Raw genomic sequence first — 26,052 nt, 5'->3', positions numbered from 1 at the left:
ACCTCTTTTGCAGTCTTCCTTCCTCATTTCGTCCATTGTCTTACCGTATTCCTTTAGTTTTTTTTTTTTATATATTTCTCTCTTCTTTTTATCTTCTATTCTAAGCTTCCTCTTATCCGATCGCCTGATCTTATCTTTTTCTTCAGTTGTTGCAATTTCAAATCGTGTGTCCGTTTTTCCTTTTTTAGCTTTGTTTTCCATTCTTCTTCCAAGTTCTCTCTATTCCGGGAGTTACTAATTCGCTCATCCTCTATTCTTTCGTTCAGTTCGCTCTTCTCATGTTCCAACTCATGCGTACTCCCCTCTACTTTCCTCATTTCTCCCTGTAGTTCTTTTAACTGTCTTGACCTTTCCAACAATTCTTCCTTCCTTTGCTCCAGGTATTTCTTTTTATCTTCTGTTCCAGGCTCTCCCTTATCTGATTGCCTGATCTTACCTCTTCCTTCAGTAGTTCCAATTCCCGATCGTGTTCACATTTTTCCTTTTCTACCTTTTTTTCCCATTCTTCCTCCAAGTTCTTCCTCTCCCGAGAATTACTAATTTGCTCCTCCTCTATTCTTTTATTCCATTCGCTCCTCTCATGTTCCAACCTTCGGGTAAACCCTTCCTTCAGTTGTTTCAATTCCAAATCGTGTTCACATTTTTTCTTTTCTAGCTTTTTTCCCCATTCTTCCTCCAACTTCTTCCAATCCCAAGAATTACTAATTTGCTCCACCTCTTTTCTTTTATTCAGTTCGCTCGCCTTTTGTAACAAAAACCCACGCAACCAATCTACTTGCGTCGTTTCCTTATGTAGTCCCTCGACTGTGCTGGCTAATTCCTCATTCAGCTCCCAAATTAGTTCCTGTGCATCGGCCAATCCAGTTTCCAATGTACTGCCGTCGCCCTGCCTCGCCCCCGTGGTTTGAACCGGTGGGTGGGAGCGCTTCCCCCGCCGTGCAGTGCGGCTCGTTACGCTATAAATAGCGGCCCGCTCACGCCTCGTGCCATGCTGAGGTGCGGCCGCACCGCCATCTTGCGACTGCGAGTTTGTTTGCCGGAAAAGTTCCTGCACAGGCCGGTCCCACTGACTACTATTCGTGGTGCGGTTATAATAATAAAACGGAGAACGAGATACATTGTTGCATTGCCGTATTTCCCAACCTTCTGGTTCGGGTCCAACCCTTATGGCGATGGCGTCCTCAACCATGGATTCTAACATTTCTGAATCTATATCTAATACCCCCTGCTCCTGTTCACCTTGAAATGCCATTTTTCGTATCAGAACAATTTAAAAAGCTCGTAATTTGGGAGAACGGAGGGTCGCTCTACACACCCTTGGTCCGATTCCCATTAATTTGGTTGGAGGAGGGATGGATTCGAATCTCACTCCCGGACACCAGTGTTGTGGATCTCCGCCCACCAGCGTGCGAGCGACCGCGTTTAACTAATAGCGGCCGCTTCGCCCACCGAACGGACAATCCAGTCGCGGCTTTCCGGATCAACGCCGAAATCCAGCCATGGGTGTATTTTTAACCACACAACCTTGTCCGTACTCCATCCACGCGACAGGGTCAATTGCCGAATTGTCGATATACCTAATTAATCGCGCGGGTAGATTACCGAGAGATTGTACCTCAACGGGGCCGCTGAGACACGACCCGCTTAATGCAGCTCGCTCCGTTTGGGATAACCAAGTGGGGTATTATCGCGAGCCCGTTGGACCCGATCGCTTTACCGGCTATTTATAAACCAACTATATTCCGAGGGCAAGATGGCAGTTCAATCAAGGGAAAAGACGCAACGAACGGGGTTCATTTAAACAAGCACATTTATTTCCACACATAAGCATGTAAGCAATGCAATGTACAAGCAATTGATGGGGATGATGCAATGGGGGAAGGGGAGAAGGAGAGTAGGAGCAAACAAAAGCCTGAAGCCGATCTCTATAATTATTATGTACATGCACAGTCACTTAAACGGGTTTTACTTAACGGACTGGCGCCACGAACACACATACACCAACACCCAAAAATAAATGAAGTAAACGTGACTGTGTGGTGGAGTCTTGGGCTCCGTTCTCCAGACCCAGCCTTCACCGCTGGCGTCTCTTCCGATTCGACGACCCAGCGAACCAGAGCGCGATCCAGAGAGCCACCTCTAATTCCCTCAGCGCCCACGATCCTGACACCACCTCACCGACTACTACGATCACTCGGATCACTCAGACCACGCGGACCACTCGGACAACGGCGCCAAGAGTGACGACAACCAAGACAACTCTTATGACTGGGACCACCACACGGCAAAGCTCCTCACGTGTCCCTTTATAGCCGCCGTTCCGCCCGCCCCTCACCTCCCGCCCCTCTTTCCAGCACATGCAGGAACCTTCCAGAAGGAAGTGTTTTCCCGCCAAATTGGGGACGCTCACCGCCGCGGTAGTTGTCTTGGTTTTTCTCCTTGTCCCTCACAGGGTGAAATCCACCGCGGAGACGCTATCCGTTCGGGGGAGGGGGGGGAACGGGGGTCGCCTGCTTTCCCTCGACGAAGGTCAGGCCTCAGACAACCGTACTGAGGTGGAAGTGGGGTGGTTGGTGTGGTTGGTGGTTGAGGTGATCGTGGTTGTTGGCGAGGTGATCGTGGTTGTTGTGGTTGGTAGCGCTTTGTGGTGGTAGTAATGATGGCACGGTGGGTGTTGTGGTTGGCGGTTGAGATGATCGTGGTTGTTGTGATTGGCCCAAAATAAAGACAGCAAAAGAAAAACCACTGTCTCAAGATCACAGCCCTGATCACACGAATAATATCTATTAGAGAACGGTGGGGAAATCTATCTGAACACAAACTTACCGGAATAACTGAACTTAGGACCTATATGGTGTTCTGGGAATTTCCATAGCCATAACAGTATCATCGCCTTACTCTCTTTCCCGCCCCTCTCCTGCCTCCTACTCCGCGATCGATTCAGTGGTCGAACTACAACCAAGAAAGCAGCTCGCTTGCTTGCTAAAACGGCCGCTGTTCTGCTCCGTTGCATACTTCACCGAATCGAACGCGGTTGCACTCGAGTGGGCTATCTTGCTCAACTTTACGATCTTTGCTTGTGGGTGTGCAAGGAGAAAGGTAGTTTTTTTTGTTTTTGTTTCGGATTTAAGACAAGAAATGGAGTGTTTAGTTGGGAGGGGTGGGTACGTTGGGAAAGTGGGGAAAACAGGAATTGAAGGTAATCTGGAGAGAATCAAATAAAAACGATCGTACACTTGGAGGGGAAGGATGGGTAGGCCTCAAGCAACCCGGAAAGACAAAGTCGACGAAAACTCCCAAATTAACACGATTTTTGAAACAAAACCGAACTAGGAACACACAGTAACATGTAGGTGAGAAAATAAACAGTTAAAACGGGAAACTTAACTTTGACAAAGTCAGCAGAGAGCCCTGAGAGAACCTGCCGACGCTCCAAATCCAGAACCGGAAGTCAGGTATTGTAATTTTTGGTATGTATTGGTGCTTCACCATAATGCAAGGTTATATTGATGTTGTTCTGCTATGGGAATCAACATGAACATGCAATGTCCAAGGGTTCTGGTGAGCATTCCACGTGGGTCCATATTTGGTGGTTGCAAAATTTCTGGGTATTTGGTGGCTGTGAGCACTTGGTGGGAGGAAGGCTCGTCAAAACCTGGAAGTAAGACAACTTGGCCCAATGGCCTCGTTTACCACACGATCTGCACATTTCATTGCGAGCAGGACATGGGTTCTGTGTTTGAGGGTAAAAATCCGAATCTGGATATGAGAATTATTTAATTTTTGAAGTGATTCTAAAAACTATATAGTGCTGTATAGCATGATATTTCAGAAATTTATTGGGCCTGATATGTTCTCGTGGATCGGGCATTACGTGGCGGAGGTATGCGCTCTACCGAGTGCCCTTCTTGTTGTCCACGTATTGCGCTGTTGAGGCATTCTCTCGAACTTGAAGCAGTGTCAGTGGCACCTGGTTGTCCTCCATAATGCCTTTAATTTGGAAAAGTCGTTGTAATTGCTGCTTAAAGATCTTGAACATTGCCACCAAATGGGGCACATTCCTGTCCATCCGTGGAGTTACTATGTTTATCATAGTTGCTCACATGAAGAGAAGAAAAAGAGGGAGGCTGGAAAGGATCCATGGTACGAGGGAGTGAACCGACCAAGGGGTATCGGGTCTGGGAGGGGTTTCCCCCCTCTCATGGGAGGGGAATTTTGTAATTTTAATGTAAAATCTATACATTCCAAGACACTCTTTTATGCAAAACTAATACAGGTATCAGACGTTGTCCGGTCTATTTTTGGTGTGACCAAAAACTCTTCCCGACACTCACGAAGGAATTGGATTGGGGATCATTTAATATGACCTTTCATGAAGCTGCAAAGGCTGAGGCACTTTCCAATAAGTGTGTGTGTGTATCCTTCATAACTCCAAAACCACGAAAGTGTGTAGCCTGAAACTTTGCATGCATATTAGGGGAACTCCACGGAAATGCATGACTGAAAATTGGTGTTTGGGTTAATTAAAACACCTCTTTTGAAGACAATTAATGGCTTTATTTAATTATGTCCTTTACAGGCAATCATCGGCCACCTCACTCGATATGGGGTCTTGAGGTGTATCCTGGGTTGCCAAGCTGGGGTCTGAAGCCGCCATGTTTTTTGGCCTCCTCAACCATGCTTTAACTTGGAACAGGCTGCAGTGATTTCTTAACGATAAAGTTTTTTCTCTTTCCTAACTGATGTTATTGAATGCATGTTCATCATAGCTATGAATCGCTGGGGACATTGCAATACTTATAAGCGCCCAGAGACTCTAGCGTCCGTGGCATCATTTCATTTCTGCACATGCCATAACCTTGAGAATCACTTAAACTCTGCCAATTTACGAAATATAAACTCCAGAATTGAACTTAGCAGCAGTTCCATCTGCTAAAAAAAAGTGTTCATTTGTTCAATTCGGACATTACTTGGGTGTTTCTGGGTGCATGGTTTTATTGATTGCAATTGGTAACCTCTTGCCAAACCAGGCGTTCTGTTGGAGTGCTTGCTTGACTGCTTGAGCCACTTGCTGAGCTCCCTATGGTTGATCACAGTACAGTTTGTGTCCTGATTGGGATGTACAGTCAACACTTGCTATACAAGGTAGAGGTACGTGTACAGCACACATGGACGTAGTATAAATGGGTAGATTTGGATCTGTAGGAACTCTCCACGAGTGTGTGGACATGCCATGCCTTGTTCGGGTGCTGTGGTGTCAAACTTTCATTCCGTATCTTACCGAGGCTTGATCAGGTTTTCCTTTGTCCACCAAACCGTTTCGAAAGCAATTGATTATCGGGTTTGCTTTCCAAAGGGTTTCTCTTTGTGAGTTTCAAAGTAAAATATATTTGATAACACCAGATATCCGAGCCGTTTGCCGTATTAATGTTTTCTAAATTACTGAGCCAAATTTTTTCCCACCCATCACATGCAGCTGTTTATAAAGATTAATTAATGTTCATGGACATCTCCTTGAAATGTTAATATAAATGCAATGTTGTTTTATTAATCTGTTTCATGAAAATCCCCCAAAACTACAGTGAAAGCCACTGAAGATTTTCACGTTGGATACAATACGTACTGTAGTCGGTAATCACACTGATTCCAATCTTCCGATTCCCAAAAAAATTCCAAGCAGTGTGTGTGTGTGTGTGTGTGTGTGTGTGTGTGTGTGTGTGTGTGTGTGTGTGTGTGTGTGTGTGTGTGTGTGTGTGTGTGTGTGTGTGTGTGTGTGTGTGTGTGTGTGTGTGTGTGTGTGTGTGTGTGTGTGTGTGTGTGTGTGTGTGTGTGTGTGTGTGTGTTTCATAAAACATAACATTCTCTGCGAACTCCCCTCCTTCCACCCCACCCCTCTCTCTCCCTATCCCATACTCACTCCACCTCCTCCCAAAACAGTGCAGCACCCTCCCAAACATCTCTCTCTGTCTCTGGATGTGTCGAAGCAGTGATTATGTCCGGAATATGTTTATTTCTGAACATGTCTGGATGGTGTTTGAGTCTGAGCGGTGTTTATCTCTGGGTGGTGTTTCTTTCCGGACATGTCCAGGTGGTGTTTACGTCCAGACAGTGTTTATCTATGGGTGGTGTTTCTCTCCGGACACGTCCAGGTTGTGTTTACGTCCAGACAGTGTTTGTCTCTGGACCATTCCGGGCCGTGTCTGTGTGTCTCTGTTCGTGTCTGGGCAGTGATTGTCTCTGGATGTGTCCGTGTTTTACTACGGATGGGAGTTTGTCTCCGGACGTGTCCGGACGGTGTTTGCATCCAGACGGTTTGGCTCCAGATGCATCCTGCGAATTTGTCTCCGTATGTGTCTGGGCGGTGTTTGTCTCCAAGGGGTATTAATAGTACGACCGATAGAAAATGGATTTCAGACATTATTTTGTTTCCATCTTCACTATTATTCTATGCAGGAGCATTTTGATGAGGCAGTATGAGTCATAGTTAACACTCCACCGCACGTCTGCCTTTCCTTCCTCTCACCTTATGCTGCCTTCCCCCACATCCATCTCTCTCTCTTTCTCTTTCTCTTTCTCTTTCTCTTTCTCTTTCTCTTTCTCTTTCTCTTTCTCTTTCTCTTTCTCTCTCTCTTTCTCTTTCTCTTTCTCTTTCTCTTTCGCTTTCTCTTTCTTTCTTTCTCTTTCTCTTTCTCTTTCTCTCTCTTTCTCTTTCTCTTTCTCTTTCTCTTTCTCTTTCTCTTTCTCTTTCTCTTTCTCTTTCTCTTTCTCTTTCTCTTTCTCTTTCTCTTTCTCTTTCTCTTTCTCTTTCTCTTTCTCTTTCTCTTTCTCTTTCTCTTTCTCTTTCTCTTTCTCTTTCTCTTTCTCTTTCTCTTTCTCTTTCTCTTTCTCTTTCTCTTTCTCTTTCTCTTTTTCTTTTTCTTTTTCTTTTTCTTTTTCTCTCTCTCTTTCTTTCTTTCTTTCTCTCTTTCTTTCTTTCTTTCTCTCTCTCTCTTTCTTTCTTTCTTTCTCTCTCTCTTTCTTTCTTTCTTTCTTTCTCTCTTTCTTTCTTTCTCTTCCCCACATTTACTGTTCCCCTCAGTGAAGCAAAGGGTAGTATTTGGAAGTGCAACATATGAGGGTAGGTTGGCACTGCCAAGCAAAAATGGTACCCAGCTCCTTGAAATTATTTACAAGATTATATTTATATGAAGTAGGGGGGTTTTGAGACATGTTGGACATTGAGAGGCGATGGGGTTATTCACCTCATGGTGTTTACCTTTTGCCCGTGGGTCGGCGGTAGCACTGCCTGACCACACATCCCAATATATGCTTTATAGCAACCTTTGGTGGCCTCAATATGGACGTCAAGATGAACGTGTGGGAGCTAACAACCTTGCCTGGATTCTAAAGTACCAACAGCCAAATTTTAGGCATCGAGGTGCGACGGTTCGTCCCGAAAAGAGTCACAAACAAACGGAGAAACACATGAAGTTACTTCGAACATTTATATCCCCTGAAGGAGCCATTTCTATGATAATAATTTAGACTTCGTTCCTGAGATTTATCAATTATACGATTTCAAAGGAGAAGAGATTTTCGGTTCATTCTATCCACAGGTATAACAAAAGGGGAAATTCACAATCGTTGAAGAAAATGAGGCCAGTCCCGAACTCCAACATCCCCAAATGAATCCTCACCCTCACATTCAAACCCCCACCCTGACATTCAAACCCAAACCCAATCCCAATCACAACTCGAACCCAACCCTCACATTCAAACCCAAACACATCCCTCACTCTCACACCCCAAATCCAACTCTAATCCCAAGATCATGAATCATTTTTACACAGCTCAATTATTTGATTTTATTTTTTTTTATTGAGTTCAATAGTTTTTTTTTAACCGTTCAATCATCATACAAGGTCAATAAATCTTTCATTTCAGCAAAGTTGTTTTCTTTCTTTTCTTCCAGTTCTGTCTTGAGAATGAAGTTTCAGTTCTTTCAAATTTAAAGTAGAAAGTGGGACGGAGATGTATTGTAAATCTGTCTCAATAAATCCCAGGTCTTCCGAGCACTTTCTTGATATTGCTAAAAATAAATAAATATATACATTACCAACACAATATCAAATCCAATAATATTGGTTCACGAAAAAATATTTTCACGAAAAATATAAGTGACCACTATATTCGTTATGGGTGTGTGTCTGTCTGTCCCGAGCAGTGCTCCGTGGGTTTTGATCCGATCCTGATGAAATTTGGGTGGGAGGTATATATCATGATATGGTTGTGTTTTCCTGAGAATGGGCATGGTGCGCCCATTATGGGCAGAGCCACGCCCAAAAAAACATGTTTTTTAGGGGGTAGCCGATTTCAATTTGCATCTTCTCCTCAGGGGTTTTGTCGAATCTGGCAGGGGTTTTCAGTATTTGGTTAGCCCAATGGCACCTGCATAGCCCCACGCAGCTCGATTTTTCATTTTCGGCCCAAGGTCAATGTCACAAGGTCATGAACTTAGAAAATTGCGATTTTGACATAAAAAAATTTCTTCTCCGAGGGGTTTGTCGAATCTGGCAGGGTTTCGGTATTTGGTTTGCACAATGGCACCTGCATAACCCCACGGAGCTCGATTTTTCATTTTAGTCCCAAGGTCACAAGGTCATGAACTTAGAAAATTTCGAATTTTGACATAAAAATCAGACGACCGCCCAAACTTTGAGAGCTTGGATGACAATATTTTTTCTGCATAATCTTGAGGCTATTCCCCAACCTAAAGTCTCGAAACCATTTTTCTTGATCTCGAACACCTTGCCCATGGCGTCCCCTTCAAGTTTGTTTTTACGCTGATTTCATCAAAGTATGGATAATCCGAGGAGTGCGAAATGCCATATAGCCTATATGACGTTATATTGTTCCTGGAATGTTCCAGAGGAAGTTTTGCACCAAAGGTCATAATCCTTGACCTTTGACCTTTAAAGTTCACAAAGGTCAAATTTTCAAAGTTGTGGGAATCGAACCAGGTTGTCGACCTTCTTCGACGAACTAACTCCATTAAGTTATAGCACGAACCCTGTTTCCTTATTTTAATGTCCACAACATTGTTTTGTGACCTTTAAAGGTTATGCAAAGGTCAAATTTTTAAAGTTGTTGAACGAAACCGGGTTTTCGACATTTTGCAGCGAATAACCTGTCACTCGTACAACATCATGTTGATCATTTTTATAACTTGGTCAAACATTATCACATTGTCTCATCCTTGACTTCTGAAACAATCTACATCGTCAAATACCACTCGTGAACCATCGTCGTCTTCAGACTTGTATCATTTAATTTTTTGATCAACTGAACTTACCTCATCAAGCAGCATGCAAAGCAGAACAACCGATTGGTTGAGAACTCCAAACGTTTCTGAGGTGGAGCCCAGAAGTAGAGTCTTCAAAACAGAACCGGCTTCAAGGTAGAACTCACTTTGTGTATCTCCAAGGTGGAACTCATTTTGTGTATCTCCAAGGTAGAACTCCTTTTGTGGGTCTCCAAGGTAGAACCCCTTTTGTGGGTCTCAAAGGTAGAACTTTTTTGTGAGTCTCCAAGTTAGAACTCCTTTTGTGGGTCTCCAAGGTAGAACTCCTTTTGTGGGTCTCCAAGGTAGAACTCATTGGCTGAGTCTTGGTTGTTCAAAGGTCTTCAAACAAGTCAATGATTTCACCAAGTTTTTGGTGAGGGTATTTTCATTTCACATCTCCAAGACAATCTTCTCAACATCGTCGAGGTTTCAATCCAATACATCGATTCGGAGATGTAAACCATCATAAAAGGGAGGGAGGCACTGTTTACCCAAGGCAATTAAAGAGTGGAGGCTTAGGTGTTGGAGTGAAACGTAAAGCCATGGTTGGAGAACCGTGTGAAGATGCTTGTGGAAAACATCCCAAAGGCAAATATCAGAGGAGAGCCATTTTAAATAAATTATAGGCTACTGCAAATGTCATTTAGTGCAGTATTTGAGGTAGAACCTGAATGAAGTCATTCTCATGGAATCTGGAGGTGGGATTGGTGAGATGGTAGTCGTGAAGGCTGTTCGAGAAAACAAAGAAGGGGATTTCTGATTGACCAGGTCTTTAAGTTGATGAGGAAGAAGAGACGATGGCCAGAGCTGGAGCTGAAGTTGTTTCGGAAGAGTATTTCAAGTCGATCAAGATGATGGCAGCAGCTCAAGCTGGGAAGGAAGGGAAAAGAGAGACCTCACATGCTTTATGTATTCGTTCTAATTATTAAATTATCTTCACTCGGAATTATTAAGTTCTCATCATGATATTTTCAACAAGGAAGTGACAAGTTGACAAATATGAACAAAAAGGGTGCAGGTCGTGAAACAGAGTGGATGGAAGTTTAAAGTACCTGCAGTTTTGCAGAATGGTGCTTGTTTAAATAATCGTGAATCAGCCACCTGAAAAAGTCTGATGTTTCATCTTACCTTCCTGGAGCGGTTGTACATCGGAGTGATCAATGATAGATCCACTACCAAACATCGCATATTCTTCTCCTGTAGCCATGACGATGACTTCTTCCTCTGCACACACTTCACCAAAGGGAAGTCAAAACCATTCAATTAGCACTGTCATCATTATCTCAATCATTATCTTACCTTTCAACACCATCCTGGAAATACTGCATTCTCTCCATTGCTTTCTGCATCTCAGTTCAATTTCTCTCTACCTTTGCATTCAAATTCACATCTTCATTTTACTTCATCACAAACTCCCACTGGATTTATATGAACGTTTTCCAAACGATTAATTTTAATGTTCATCCAGGTGCACACACTGACTTTTAAACAGATACATCAACACACATGCCAGACATTCACCAATTGGAAGATTTATTTGGCGCTCGTCTGGCTTGGAGTGAAGTAAAATATTCATTTGTTCTTGATGATTCTGAGGTGGAGACAAAATGCGACAACATGGAGGAGAAGAACACGCAGCTTAGACAAAGTTTTGAATATTGTGTAATGTAAGGAAAGAACATTGAAAACTTACGTTCCAGCCAATAGGATGGTTTCCTTTGAGTGGGTTGGATGGGATGGTTGGAAATGGAAATGGAAAATGGAAATGGAAAAAGGAAATGGAAATGGAAATGGAAAAAATGAAATGGAGATGGAAAATGGAAATGGTGTGGCCCATTGGCTTCAGATCATTATCTTCAGCTCCTCTTCCACTCAATCACATTCTGCTGAAGGTGATTGTTGATACGGCTCCACACTCCTCTTGTAGCCTGGTGTTGGCGCAGTGGTTGGGGTGGCGGCTTGGGATCCTAGGGTCCTGAGTTCAAGCCCCGTTGGCCGCTGAATTAATACACCAGGAGGTTGACTCAGCCTGTCGTCCTTCCGAGGTCGGCGAAATGATTACCAGTTCCAGTGTGTGTACTGGTAGAGGGGCACTGCATCAGCGACACAGTCGTGCTTCAAGGAATGATAGCAACCCCGGCAGCCAAGCTGCCATACGACCACCACTCCTCTTGTTCCGCATTCAGGTCCTCCACTCTCCTCTTGACCCTCGTTCAGGTCCTCCACTCTCCTCTTGCCCCTCGTTCAGGTCCTTCACACTCTCTCCTCACGAGGCACTTCATTCACTGACATGTGCTCCGTTTTATTTCCCCCATTATAAGTCGCTGCATGTCTCCTGTGTTTGAAACCAACATAATCCTTGTTTTGTTCACGGTCCCTGTGAAACTCGTTCACCATCGGCTGAAGGTGATCGTTTATCTGGCTCCATACTGATCTTGTTCTCCGTTCAGGTCTTAATCCTCTCTTCTCACGGCGTACTCCTTGCACTGAAAGTTCCTCCATTTCCTTTCCAGCATAATTCGAAGATGTACATCCCTTTTGTTCAAACCCAATAGAATCCTGCTTTTGTGCAGTTTTCTGGCGAACGAGGAGTTTTGGACAACTTGGCACAGAAGGATAAGCTGCTGCATTCCTGGTTGTACCTGACCCTCGATCAACTTCACTTCTTTCAACAGGTCTCCGACTATTCTCAAAACGTTTACGGTGAGCAACTTTCACTTTAACAAGTTTCCTCTCTCGGGGCTCCTCATTCAATTCCCCGACCTCTTTCACTGCATGTTTTACCTCCTTTGGCTCGTCTTCCCTGTGAAACATCACAACAGTTGTTTCCTCAACAAATTTCACTTTATTTTGCTTAGAGACAATATTCTCCACCCGTCGTTCTATCCCCTCACTGACATCTCTGTTCTCCTCCCGTCGTTCTATCTCCCCCACTTGGTTGTCGCCACAGAGATCTACACATGCTTGACTCTCGCTCCCTTTAATTTCATTAATTTCCTGAGTTGGTTCTTTTTCTTCCTTGCTATAAGGGGTGACATTGTCTTCCTGGTGTTTCATTTCTTTTAGCGTTTCACAAATCTGGGTGGTGTTTTCATTCTCACCTTCAGTATTCGCGTCTTTTGTACATTCCTCATTTTGTTTACCCTCAGTGACTTGGTTTGAGTATTCAGGACCTTCAGTGACTTGGTTTGAGTATTCAGGACCTTCAGTGACTTGGTTTGAGTGTTCACAACCTTCACTGACTTGGTTTGAGTGGTCAGGACCTTCACTGATTTGGTTTGAGTGTTGAGGACTTTCACCGACTTGGTTTGAGTATTCAGGACCTTCAGTGACTTGGTTTGAGTATTCAGGACCTTCACTGATTTGGTTTGAGTGTTGAAGACTTTCACCGACTTGGTTTGAGTGTTCAGGACCTTCACTGACTTGGTTAGAGTGTTCAGGACTTTCACTGACTTGGTTTAAGTGTTCAGGACCTTCACTGACTTGGTTGGAGTGTTCAGGACCTTCACTGACTTGGTTGGAGTGTTCAGGACCTTCATTGACTTGGTTGGAGTGTTCAGGACTTTCACCGACTTGGTTTGAGTGTTCAGGACCTTCACTGACTTGGTTTGAGTGTTCAGGACCTTCACTGACTTGGTTCGAGTGTTCAGGACCTTCACTGACTTGGTTGGAGTGTTCAGGACCTTCACTGACTTGGTTGGAGTGTTCAGGACCTTCACTGACTTGGTTGGAGTGTTCAGGACCTTCACTGACTTGGTTGGAGTGTTCAGGACCTTCACTGACTTGGTTAGAGTGTTCAGGACCTTCACTGACTTGGCTGGAGTGTTCAGGACCTTCACTGACTTGGCTGGAGTGTTCAGGACCTTCACTGACTTGGTTGGAGTGTTCAGGACCTTCACTGACTTGGTTGGAGTGTTCAGGACCTTCACTGACTTGGTTAGAGTGTTCAGGACCTTCACTGACTTGGCTGGAGTGTTCAGGACCTTCACTGACTTGGCTGGAGTGTTCAGGACCTTCACTGACTTGGTTGGAGTGTTCAGGACCTTCACTGACTTGGTTTGAGTGATCACAACCTTCAGTACCTTCATGTATGATCATTGTTTCACTCTCCTCTGTTGTGTTTTTAATAACACATTCAATGTTATAATTGTTTATTTCATCAGTTTCGTTTTCTTCTTCACTTTTCTTTCCTTCATTAATTTCCTTTGCAGCATCACAATCGTTTCCTTCCTCTTGATTGTTGCAAGCATTGCGTCTCCTTTTCTCTCTCCGTGCACATCGTAAACTGCATAAACACACCAGGTGAGATGTATACCTGTATCTATCAGTACATCATACTAAAACTTACAAAGTGTAAGTTACGCTTGGTTGATGAGTTTAATCAAAACACAGCAATCCCACTTCTCCTTCCTCAAAGAAGGAAAGAAGGGATTTTAAAACAGACTTTTTTGCGATTAAACAAACACATAATTTTGTTCCAATTAAATTGATTATTATTTTCTGAACCGTTTTGCCATCAAACCTCGACTCAGATTCTGCCACCGGACCAGACGGGATCAGCCCACGTGTCCTAAAAACCTGCTCTGCTGCTCTTGCTCCCCCTCTCTCGGTTCTATTCACCCTCTCATTTTCTCAAGCTCATCTGCTATCTTCAAGGAAATCAGTAAACATTACCGTTCTGGATAAGAAAACCTGATCCCTGCAACTACAGACCAATCTGCCTTCTCCCAATCATCATCAAGGTTACGGAATCCATCATCGCTTCAGACATTATATCCTTCCTCTTTTCGAATGGCTTGATTTCCGATCATCAATTTGGATTCAGACCAGGTCATCCCTCTGATTAGCAGGCTGCAGCCTCTTCACTCTCTGCAGATCTGGAAAAAAATCACGAGCTGGTCTAACACTTGGAACATGTTCTCCAATCCTGATAAATCTCACACTCTCACGATATCTCTCCGAAAGGACCACCTGGAACCCCCTCCCCCCCCCCATCTACTTTATCCATGATCCTCTTGAAGAAGCTTTGTCTCTCAAGGTTTTGGGTGTCATCATCTGTCATGATCTTTCTTGGGTTGTCTTCTGCCGTCTGCTCTCCGGCCTCACCAGCCCCTGCTCTGTCTATGATCTGTCTCACTCCAACCCCCCCCCCCCCCCCATATTTCCACAGGGTCCTCAAGGTCCACCAGTTTCCCCCTTCTGGTGAAACTACCAAAACCAAGAAGCGCCACTCACTTTCACTCACTCTTTCATTCGTCTTTTTCCCCACCTGTGGCACGTGACGTCACTCAGGTGATTCATTGACACCATGTCCCCCCCCCCCCACTTGGGGGTGGGTCTGAGTTGTGGCAATTAATCAGTGAGTCTTCAAGAGATCAACTGGGAATCTTTACTTTACAGAACACCTTCAATATAAAAATTATTTCATTTGAAAACACGTTTAATGAAAAAGGAATAAATATTAAGAGAAAAGACAAAATGTACCAACACGGGGTACAAGAAACCCCTTAATGTTAAATAGCATAATGGAGAGAGAGGGGGGGTGGGGGAGTAAAGGTCTCCTTACCACAGAGAGATGCACTTTTTCCTTTTCTTTTTCCGGAATGATCGGGCACGTTTCCACGCAATCCAAACTTGGATGAGGAGTAACGTGCTGAGGATCACAAGGACTCCCATTTGAAAATAGTTCAGCAGGTCAACTCGTCTGTGAACTTGTTGAACCCGTCGCTGACTATTGTCCCGGACCATCTGTGAGCACACGGACATGGGCAGCATTCGTGAAGTAACCAAACCTGTCCGAATATCTACAATGGATTCAGACAAGGTGCAGACAACATTTTGACCTCCAAGGTTCATCACAATAAAGGTCACATTTCCATGAGGATGAGCAGGAAATATGAACTCTGAGGTCCAGAAGAAACCTTATCCTTGTTGCAGGTTATTTAACCATAACAATCGAGTGTTTTCACAATGAACAGCCGGATTTACATCCCTTCACAGGGAGGCCATGCTCTCTGGTGGAACACCCTCACCTTACGCCAACGATCCAAGGCAAGGTTTGTGGTCGGGATCTCTTGATTCAAGGATGGAACCCAAACAAGACAATGACTGGTAGACGAGACTCGTTCTCTCTCTTTATTGAACTTTCTGATATAATCCGTATCGGATGTTCATGATGTGTAAATATCTAATACCCTGTTCTCCTCTTTTTAACGCACACTTGCTGTATGTCCTCCTCATCAATTTGATATTTCACTCAAGTCTCCATATTAACCACAACCACTTCTCCTTCAGCTTTCCCACTTACCTGCTGTGGTCGGTGATTCTTCTGATGTACACGGGGGACGTCAGACTTGCCCTCCACGTTGGGTGAAAACGCCAAGAGGAGGTTCAGGATCTCCCAAACGAACATGGCTGTTTCCAACATGACTGCGATCTGCAAATGAAGGTGGAAAATGCACTGCGTGTGGTCGTTCTGAACCACCTTTGTGACGTCACAGATGCTTCAAACAACACTATAAGTGAAGCCACACCCCTTGTATTGTTGCCATGGCAATAGAAAGCTTTCTAAAATGCCTCCCATTCAGTTAACCAGACTCATGGATCTTCTTCTTCTTTCGGCTGCTCCCGTTAGGGGTCGCCACAGCGGATCATCCGTATGATCCGCATAGTGATTTGGCACATGTTTTACACCGGATGCCCTTCCTGACGCAACCCTGGTCGCCCCTTACGACACAGGGATATGGTACACCTATTCTAACCGGGGTATACACCGGCCCAGGATACTGGTACTCATTTCGCCGACCTCGGAAGGATGACAGGCTGAGTCAACCCCCTGGTGTATTAATTCAGTGGCCCAACGGGGCTTGAACTCAGGACCTCTTGGATCCCAAGCCGCTGCCCTCACCACTGCGCCAACACCAGGCTTGTTAACCAGACTCATGGATGTTTAAGTTAAATAACATTTTTATATATGAACGAAAATATCCGTAAATAATCGTTATTACGATCTACACACCACAGATCGACGAGGGTTCTGTTCCGTCACTAAGTAGAGTTGGTTGGGTTTGGAGAACCCTGAACCATGGACTTGTGTGGTTGTTGGTATCATTCACTGTCCACCAATGTTATTGGTTGTGTTTGTGGGAATCCTTGTTTTCCATGATGTTCTGAATGTTACTCGGGAAGTGTAACGTCACCAGAAGTCAGTCTCACTCCTTAAACTCCATTAACAATGGTCGGGGGAAAATGGTGGATGGTAGGGGGAAGGTGGTGGATGGTAAGGGGGAGGTGGTGGATGGTAGGGGGAGGTGGTGGGAGGGAGGTGGTGGATGGTAAGGGGGAGGTGGTGGGAGGGAGGTGGTGGATGGTAGGGGGTGGTGGATGGTCGGGGAGGTGGTGGGAGGGGGGTGGTGGATGGAAAGGGGGAGGTGGTGGGAGGGAGGTGGTGGATGGTAAGGGGGAGGTGGTGGGAGGGAGGTGGTGGATGGTAGGGGGAGGTGGTGGATGGGAGTGGGAGGGAGCTGGTAGGGGAGAGTTGGTGGTAGGTATTGGGGGGTTGGGGGATGGTGGGAGACATTACAAGTGCAAATCCCAGAGCCAATGGTGATGAGCGGACACGTCCAGTTCCTGCTAATTTTTTTCGTCCTTCCGTGTCGACGCGATTGCAAGCCGCTAGCCTAGCCGCTCAGCAAGCGGAGCAAGCGATTCAGAGAGGTGCTTTGCTGTGTTCGCAAAGATGACCGCTGTTGGCGGATCCAAAACGACACAACAACCGGTGAAATGTTCAGTCATATCCTCGTTCTGTTTACTCATGGAGTCATTGTATTATTTAAACGTCCATTTTATACTTTCATTGTTATTTCTACTTTTCATCCGAAGTCTTCAAAATGCGCAATGGTGGGGTGCATAGAAAAGCTTGGCAGGGGGCTCCTCCTTCTGACTCCCAATTTATTCATCCCTTTTTCCCTGTTCCTCATGCTCTGTGGTCGAGCAGTTCACACAATTTCCCTTATTCAGATGACGTCACCCGTCACGTGACTGTGGCAGCTCCGCCATATTGAGCGGCAAGAAAGTATTACCGTGTCCATGACAACCGATAGTCTCCACTTCAACGACACCGTTATTTCCAAGCAAGCGATTTTTTTTCTGCAAATGGGTAAGAGTTGTTGTGCCCCGGGATGGACTCGGCGATATACTGAAGGCTCTGGATGCAGTTTTACCTCTTTCCCGCCGAAGTAGACCGACGAAATCTTTGGATATCGGTTCTGGGAAGAGAAAAATGGCGACCTGGCGAACCTGACTGGTTGTGCGGCCTTCATTTTGTCTCCGGTATGTAACTAATTTCTGATACGTTATTTCAGTAGTTGGTATTGAATAGCCGGTGGTTACAAAATATTTTCTGATTTGTATCATTAAAATGCATGATATCCCTTGTTTTATTGACAGAATGAGATAGGCCAGATCGCCTTTCTCACAGCTGTCTAACGCGCACAGTTCTGAGTTGTTTCCTCGAAACTTGTCTTCTTGCTATTACATCGCAGATTAAATTAAATAGTTTTTTTTAAAAATAGCATTTTAGAAATTTGAAAAAAAAAAAATCAGTTTAACATTTTCACTCCAGAAAGTCGCATCGATATGTAAAATACATAAATAACTAGCACTTGCAAATATCCACAGCAGCGTGGCATCACACCGGATGTTTGTCATGGAAAAAAACATCATGTATCTGTAAACAAACTGACGACGAAGATTTTCTACAAATTTAGCGTTTAGACAAGAGCTTCACTTGAGATTAACTTGTGGCAGCAGTCAGGTTAAAAAAAAAAAGTGATGCTGGTTGCTGAACAAAACAAGCAACAATGATAATACAATAATAGTGAAATGAAAGAAAACAGGCTGACCTTTGCCCTCACGATAATACAGTTCTTGTCAGCTTTCGTCGAGATTATGTCACTAACAAACCCGGCGACATAACATGAGTAAGCGTCCACACTCTTGAAGGCTTTCAGGCTGGCTTGAGTGTAAGGACTCGGCGTTTCAACAAGGTGAACATAGATGTCAAGGAAAACGATTTGAGGCCAAAATTTCCTTTCTGTTGTCCATTTATCCTTTGAAATAATATTAGGATCTTCACTAAGACCACACAGCTTCAGTTTTTTCGCAGTACCTCTTCTTAGAAATGTCATCTAATCCATGGAAATAGCCCAGAAGTTTGCGTGACACGTGTGTGGTAGCCATGATTTTTTGCCACTCAATATGGCGGAGCCTTACCTTCCGCTGTGACATCACTCGCTTAGTGCATAGAGTTAATATATTTCCTTCAGGAAGTTGTCACAGAATGATCGAATAAAACCGAAATCACGGCCCAGAGAGGATTTGCTCGAACACCGTGAGAGTTGTGTTTCCCTGGAGACCGCCATGTTGTTAAGCGGTGACTAGCACACCGTTCCGTTGGAGTGCTTGCTTGAGCTTTTTGAATCGAGCAAGCAAATAACAAGCTGTTTGCTAACGGAACACACCGCTGGTGTGAGGAGGGTTTTCAGAGTATCCCATATTGCTTTGCGCGCCACCATGTTGGTTGTATTCACTTCATTGCAAACGATAACATCAGTAGCTGAACACTCCAGCACGTTTTATCTCGTCACCAATGATCCGCTAATTGTTTGGCAAAAGTATCACGGACACGATATCTTGAGAAGACTCGTGCGATTCGTGAGGAAGATCCATCCACTGGGACTACACTCTGTGTGGAGCATTGGTGCTGCCTCAGCAGTCTCCTGGGCTATTGGGGACAATCCTGGACGGGTCACTTGTTGTATCATAAAATACTCCAAGAATGAGGAATTCAATCTTCTCTTACAGTTTTTTGTTCAACCAAACATGGAAGGGAAAAGCTTTACACTGTACACCTCCTGACCACTCACCCCGAACTCCTTCTTCCCCATCGCCCCCTCGAGCTGCGAGTTTACACACAACTCCATGAGGTATCAACAAGGAAGATCTGTCCAGAATATCAAAATGGATGTGTCGTACCGACTATGAACATTTCCCAGGAACAAACTCCGTGGATATCGTAAACTTCCTGGTCGTCAGGCTGAGTCCCTTTTGTAGCCTCTCTGACATCAGAAAGTACAGAAGATTGTAAGCGTATGATCGATTTGTGTGTGGTTGGAGACTTTCGTGCATGCGGATCCATCCAGGATGGAAAGGCCATTCATGTTGTGACGTCATAGGTAAGTAAGTACAACAGATCAAACCAACAGTGTCACACGAGACAATATGTTTATCTTATGATCATGAAACGAGGTGAGATATGCTTTTTTCATCGTTATGATGAACTATTAAAGTTTACTCTTAACTGCTGTCATGTTAATGACAATCAGAAATATATTGTTGCGGTTCTCGGAACCGCATGCTTACAACAAAGTGTCCCCAGACAGTTATTCCATTATTATACGTGTAGATAGTTCCCTTCCTTTTGTTTAGTGGGACAACAAGGGAGTGCGTTGCAATGATATAGCTAGGGTTGCTTCAATCATTTTTTCCTTCATTTTGTCCCCTCTCTTCTTTTCGTCTGATTATTCCTGAGCTAAATCAGCACGTGCGGTACCACGGTGAGGAAACTGCTGCACAGGTACTCGTTCCTGGGCGAGCCCAAAAACCCGGCGTGTATGGCGAGTCATGGAGTGCGCTTGACAGTGCGGGGTTGTCGACTCGAGCTTCCGATGGTCTGGGGAAGATTGCCGGTTGCATTAACAAGGCATACGAATAAATACCTCGAAAGAAGCTGCACGAATGGTGTTTTTCACGGCACGGGAAACACAGCCAGAACGACGCCCACGCTGCACGAAATGCGTACGGAGGCCAATAAGCCGACTCCAGGCCATGTTGGGTGGCATACGACTGTGCGGGTAGAAGCGGCTTGTTCCTTTTCAACCTCAATATCCGACACATATTGGTGTTCGCCCCACGCACACGCTCACGGAGTCGTGTGAACGTGAGCGAGGGCCATGTGCGTAATGGCGGAACCACGCGCACTGTATGGAATGTGCTCGAAAGCAGACACGTACGCCGCTCGTGAAACGGGCATGGATTTATCCATGGCAATGTACCTTCGGTCCTCACTGGCAGCAGCGGATTCTCCACGGATGATGAACGTCTTCTCGTCTCTATGGCCAGCAAAGCTGCGATCGAGCCGGGGAATGTACAGTGCGGGCCACGTTGGCGCGCGCGGAGCGAGCTCATTGATCGATGATCGAACACCTGAGCGGGCATGCGGGACCCTCGACCAGTCGCCCAGGGGGGTTTTGCAGGATGATTAGTGTGCCAATTTTGGTGTGGGCGATTCGTGTCGTGGGGTCGGAGCGAGGTGTGTTCGCTGTCTGGGATGGCCTTGCCGGAAACGAAGTGAGGCGGTTTCCGGCCCAAGCTGGCGGGCCACATGAGGGGTCGGGGCCAATCGGAGCGCCCGATTCAGGTGATAACGTTACGATTCGGGTGGCCCTCCCCCCCGAGCTGCAAATCCTACAAAGGTCGGAGAAGTCCCTCCATCTGCCTCTTGCTTTTTGAGTTTCTCCGCCTCTCTCTCGCCTCGCCTCGTCGACACTGCCATGACCCGCCTCCTGCTGCTCGGACTTCGCCTCCTCGTCTCTGCCCACACGACATCAATCCCACCCGCCTACCTGGTCCCACCTCCGACTTCGGCCTTGCACTCTGGACTCCGCCCCTTCTCGACTCAAGCTCCTCCTTTACGGTGCCCAATTCCTGGTTCTAAACTCCCTCTTCATCGGGTTTTCTGTGTCTGTGTGTGTGCATATGTGTGTGTTCTGGCGCCTGTCTGCCTAAGTAAGACCGCAGAAGATCGTTATTGTTATTATTGTTATTATTTTCGCGTTAAGTCTGCTCTGTGTCCCCTATTGTAAGTTGAATGTAAATAAATCATTATTAGGAATTCCCTGCTCATTCCCTGCTCGTTTTTGTCTTTTCTTCCATTGATCCAGCATGGTCCGAATCCGAGCTTAGCCGGGACTTTATTCTCAACGATCTGTTCCTTTTAGCCGGTACATCCTTGGCAGTGTCGCTCGGCTGCATCCGATCCGGTAAAGTGATCCGGTCCGGTAGAGTGATCCGGTTCGGACAAGGCGTACCGAGGGCGTGTTCCCCGGTAATTAAACCACGTGATTAATTAGGTAACCTGATTAACCCATGGACGGGAGGACCCTAGGTCACGCAGTTGAGTTATTGGCGTCCACGGTTGGTTAAACGACCCACCGCGTCACGGAATTATCCGTGTGCGACGGCCTACAATTCTGGGGAGTCTGGTGGGAACCGACATAGCTTCCCCCACCGAGTGGTCTTCTCACCCGACCCCCCCGGCCGGCATATGAACATTTAATAAAGAATGTCCCACCCACATCTCTCACCTGTGAATGGAGGGAATAGCCAATCACGTCTCATTTAATGAACTAAACCCAGGTGACCTGGATTATATGTACAATTGATACCTCTTACACTCCTCCAGCTGAATAAGCTGCATAAAGTAAACCAAGAAGGCCTTCACAAGGTAAGCACTCTGCTGTTTCAAACCCTTCCCAGAGTTCCTCCACAGCTATAAAGACGTTCACACATCGGACACACATAGCAATCCCAATGCTACACACCCCATCAGCTGCCGGACTGGTCAATATATAATTTCTAAATTGCAAATGTCAATAAATAAATACCACGTGCAAACGTCAAGAGCACTCAACTTATACATTGACTGCATTTGACGTTTGCATGTGGGACATCTTCAGAGCCTCATTGGTTTGCATTGCTGTCTGCGCTGTCGCTGATAATTCGCCAATAAGCGATGAAACCGGTCCAGCAGGTGAGGAGGCGTGTTGCATTGGGATTCTCATGTGTGTACGATGTGTGAATGTCTTTGTAGCTGTGGAGGAACTCTGCGAAGGGTTTGAAACAGTAAAGCGCTTTCCTTGTGAAGGCCCTCTTGGTTTGCTTTATGCAGCTTCTTCGGCTGGAGGAGTGTGGGAGGTGTCAATTGTGTATATATAATCCAGGTCACCTGGGTTTAGTTCCAAAGAAGCCCTGCCTTGGCCACGATACTCCTCCACCTACCTCTGTCCTCGGCCAACTCTCTCCAGTGTCCAATCATTCCACCATTATGGATATCCCTCCTCACACAATCCTCCCTTCTAAGCTGTGGTCAACCTCTTTTCCTCCTTCCTTGCTCCCTCAACCTATCCGCTCTTTTTGCCATTCTCTCTTCCACCAGCCAAACCAAGTATCCAGCCCATCTCAGCTGGCATTTCACCAATCTCCCTGTCAAGCTCATCTGTACACCAATCTCCTCCTTCAGTTCATTGCTCCTCCTTCTATCCGTCCTCTTCAGTCCCGTAATCCTCCTGTCCCACTTGTTGGAATGCACAGATCCCAGGAGCTTTACCCCACATCAAATGGTTCACCGCAGCCTGTGTTTCCACAAAACGAAGGTGGATCACAGTTGATTGGAGTGTCAGAAATCTGGGTAATAACACCCCTGACATCCAACTCAACGGCTGATGGATCAGCCTGGTACAGCCACTCAAAGTAACCGGCCCAGTGGGCCTTCACTTCAGACTCCTCTGTCAAGAGCCCAGCACCTTCCGCTCGAAGCCCAGGGATGTAATTGGAGGAACACAATGTGAAAATTCACCTGTAATCAGGGTGAGAATCACTTGACCACAGGCGATGCTCTACCCCTTCACAGATTCCTTACATACAGGCTTCCGAGTCCACCCTCAGAGCACTTGCACTTTTACGCCTCAACTCCCTGAATGACTCAGCTCAGCCATTAAGCCTGGCCCTGCAATTCTAATTAATGGTATCCAGTGTCCCTTGAGAGAGAAAATTCTTCTTCGCCCGATGGAGACTTCCAAGACTTCTTCCGGCAACATCAAGGACGGTGGTCTTGAAGGCACTCCACAACTCTTCAGGATCCCCCAAAGTACCCAGACCCCTCAAATCTCCACTCAGCTTGTTCGCGAACTCCTCAACTCACCTATCATCCTTGAGCTTGCCACCATCCAGCCTCGGCTGGGATGTTACCATTCTCCTGGATTTAAGCTGCAACTTCGAAGTTGCGACAACAAGCCGATGGTCAGTATTGGGGAACTGAGCACTCCGGAAGACCCTGTAGTTCTGGATCATCCTCCAGCGAATATCAACGAGCACATGGTCAATCTCCTTTGCCACACCGCCAGCGTTGGAATACCAAGTCCAGCGATGAGCCTGTGGGCGCTGAAACCACGACGCAGCCAGCCTAAGTCCATGACTTCTTGCAAAGTCAAGGAACTTTGTGCAATTCTGGTTTACAGTTCCAGACCCATGGGGACCAACAAACATCTCATAAGCATCCCTACGAGTTCCAATTGATGCATTGAAATCCCCCAAGACAAGAAGAGTCTCTCACCTGGGACACTGATCAACCACAGACTCGAGCATGGCAAAGAATGTGGCCTTCACGGTGAGATCACTCGCCTCAGTCGGAACACATACAGACATCCGGGAAATGACACCCAAGGAGTGACGAATCCTCAGTCTCATAATACGCTCGTTGACCGGTGTTACCTCAATTATCATTGGAGTCAGCTTATTGAACACAGCTACAGCAACTCCTTGAGTATGGTAACCATCAGAGCGACCAGACCAATAGTAAGTGAAACCACTTGCCATGATCTCGCCGCAATCCAGTGTCCGAATCTCAGAGAGTGCTGCAATATTGATGTCCACATGCTTGAGCTCAGATGATAACAGAGGGAGGTGATCATCCTCTCTTAGGGATAAGACATTCCAGGCACCCACCCGAAGGGACCGCCTCAGGTTAACCCAAGGAGATCACCTTCTGATGGACGACAACTCAGCACCACCCCAGCACACTCTACCGCAATCTGACCCGGGAATGTGACCCCATGGTTTCCCTCCCATCACCAAAGGTTGGGGTCCCGAAGGCTTTGCCCCAATCCCGTCCTCCAGTGAGGTGCCCTGTAAAGGGAAGCTACACAGCAGGTACTCCCATGGAGTGGGTTTTCAGATTTTCTTTATGCTTTTGGAATGTTTTGTGGAATGATGGGTTTTACGGTGGCCGGAGTGCAAATCCTGACACCAACCTCCAAATAACAAATTACTCAACTGCAGGAGGACGTCCGTAGACACTGTTGGGCACGAGGTATGGATCGCTAATAGCTCACAAGGAGCTCCTCCGCCCTTTGGTATGTATTGGTGCTACACCGAAATGCAAGGATATATTGATGTACTGTTATGGGAATCAACACGAACATGCGATGTCCATTGATTCTGGTGAGCATTCCACGTGGATCCATATTTGGTGGATGAAAAATGTACGGGTGTTTGGTGGCTGTGAGCACTTGGTGGGAGGGAGGGTCATCGAAACCTGGAAGTAAGACAGAACTTGGCCCAATGGCCTCGTTTACCACACGATCTGCACATTTCATTGTGAGCAGGACATGGGTTCTGTGTTTGAGGGTGTGAGGTTCTACAGTTTTTGCACTTGCTGTGTCTGAGGCCAACAGACGAGATGTTTACATTATCTGCCACTTTTCAGTATCGCCACTCATGGTGTGCAACTGATTGAGGTGTGTGGCTGAGGCTTCATGTATGCGTCCCAATTTCAATGCATCGTTGAGAGTAAAGGATTTGTGTTTCGCAAGAAGCTCCTTCTGGAAATCTTCTGGAAAAAAAAACTTACATTGAGTTTCTCTTTCAAGGGCTTTTCTTCCTCTTGTTTCGAGCTAAAACCACATTTCTGGGAGAGGTTTCCACCGGCTGACAAAAGCATCCAATGACTCACTGGCGTTCAGGCTGCAGTGACGAAGCTTCATTCTGTAGATTATGAAGTTGTCTGGTGGCTCCAGTTTTCCCAGGAAGCAATTGAAAACATATTCAGGCTGCCGCTGCTTTTGGACTGTGATTGCCTCCGCCACTAAAGGTGAAGGAGGTTATGTTTTCACCCCCTTTCTGTCTGTTTGTCTGTGTGCAGGATATCTCAAAAAGTTGCGGACGGATCTTGGTGAAATTTTGTGGACACGTTCGGTGTACGAAAAGGATGAATTGATCACATTTTGGTGAAGATTGGGATCTGGATCCAACGACTTGAATTTTTGTAAGTGGTTTTTCACCTTTGAGAGACAGGCCTAAACTGATATACAGCACGATATCTCAAAAAGTTGTGGACGGATTGGGACAAAACTTGGTGGACAGGTTTGGTGTGCGACAAGCACGAATTGTTTCAATTTTGATGAAGACCTGAATCCGGATCTGGATATGAGAATGATTTAATTTTTGAAATGATTCTAAAAATGATATTGTCCTGGACGGCATGGTATTTCAAAAATGTATTGGGCCTGATGTGTTCTCGTGGATCAGGCATTACGTGGCGGAGGTATGCGCTCTACCGAGTACCCTGCTTGTTGTCCACGTATTGTACTGTTGAGGCATTCTCTCCAACTTGAAACAGTGTCAGTGGCAGCTGGTTGTCCTCCATAATGCCTTTAACTTGGAAATGTCATTGTAATTGCTGCTTAAAGATCTTGAACATCGCCACCAAGTGGGGCACATTCCTGTCCATCCACGCAGTTCCTGTGTTTATCATAGTTGCCAACATGAAGAAAAGAAAAAGAGGGAGGCTGGAAAGGATACATGGTGCGAGAGAGTGAACTGACCAAGGGGTG

The 26,052-nt window shown here is 45.8% G+C and overlaps 1 long non-coding RNA gene across 3 annotated transcripts in view; it reads left to right on the top strand.

Moving 5' to 3' along the window:
- The first annotated feature begins 17,333 nt into the window (after nucleotides 1-17,333).
- LOC147019325 (uncharacterized) overlaps nucleotides 17,334-26,052 on the top strand; it is a 33,219-nt gene continuing 24,500 nt past the window's right edge. The window contains exons 1-2 of one of the 3 annotated variants that reach the window (XR_015062736.1): nucleotides 17,334-17,480; nucleotides 25,362-25,484. This is a non-coding gene — a long non-coding RNA (uncharacterized LOC147019325). Of the gene's footprint in view, nucleotides 17,654-25,361; nucleotides 25,485-26,052 lie in introns of all 3 variants that reach the window. The other 2 variants (XR_015062735.1, XR_015062734.1) reach the window with 2 other exon arrangements.

Source organism: Eptatretus burgeri, chromosome 10 (genome assembly GCF_056783735.1).
Source record: "Eptatretus burgeri isolate ZD-2024b chromosome 10, Ebu_testis_v1, whole genome shotgun sequence".
NCBI lineage: Eukaryota > Metazoa > Chordata > Myxini > Myxiniformes > Myxinidae > Eptatretus > Eptatretus burgeri.
This window is presented reverse-complemented; position numbering and strand designations above follow the sequence as displayed.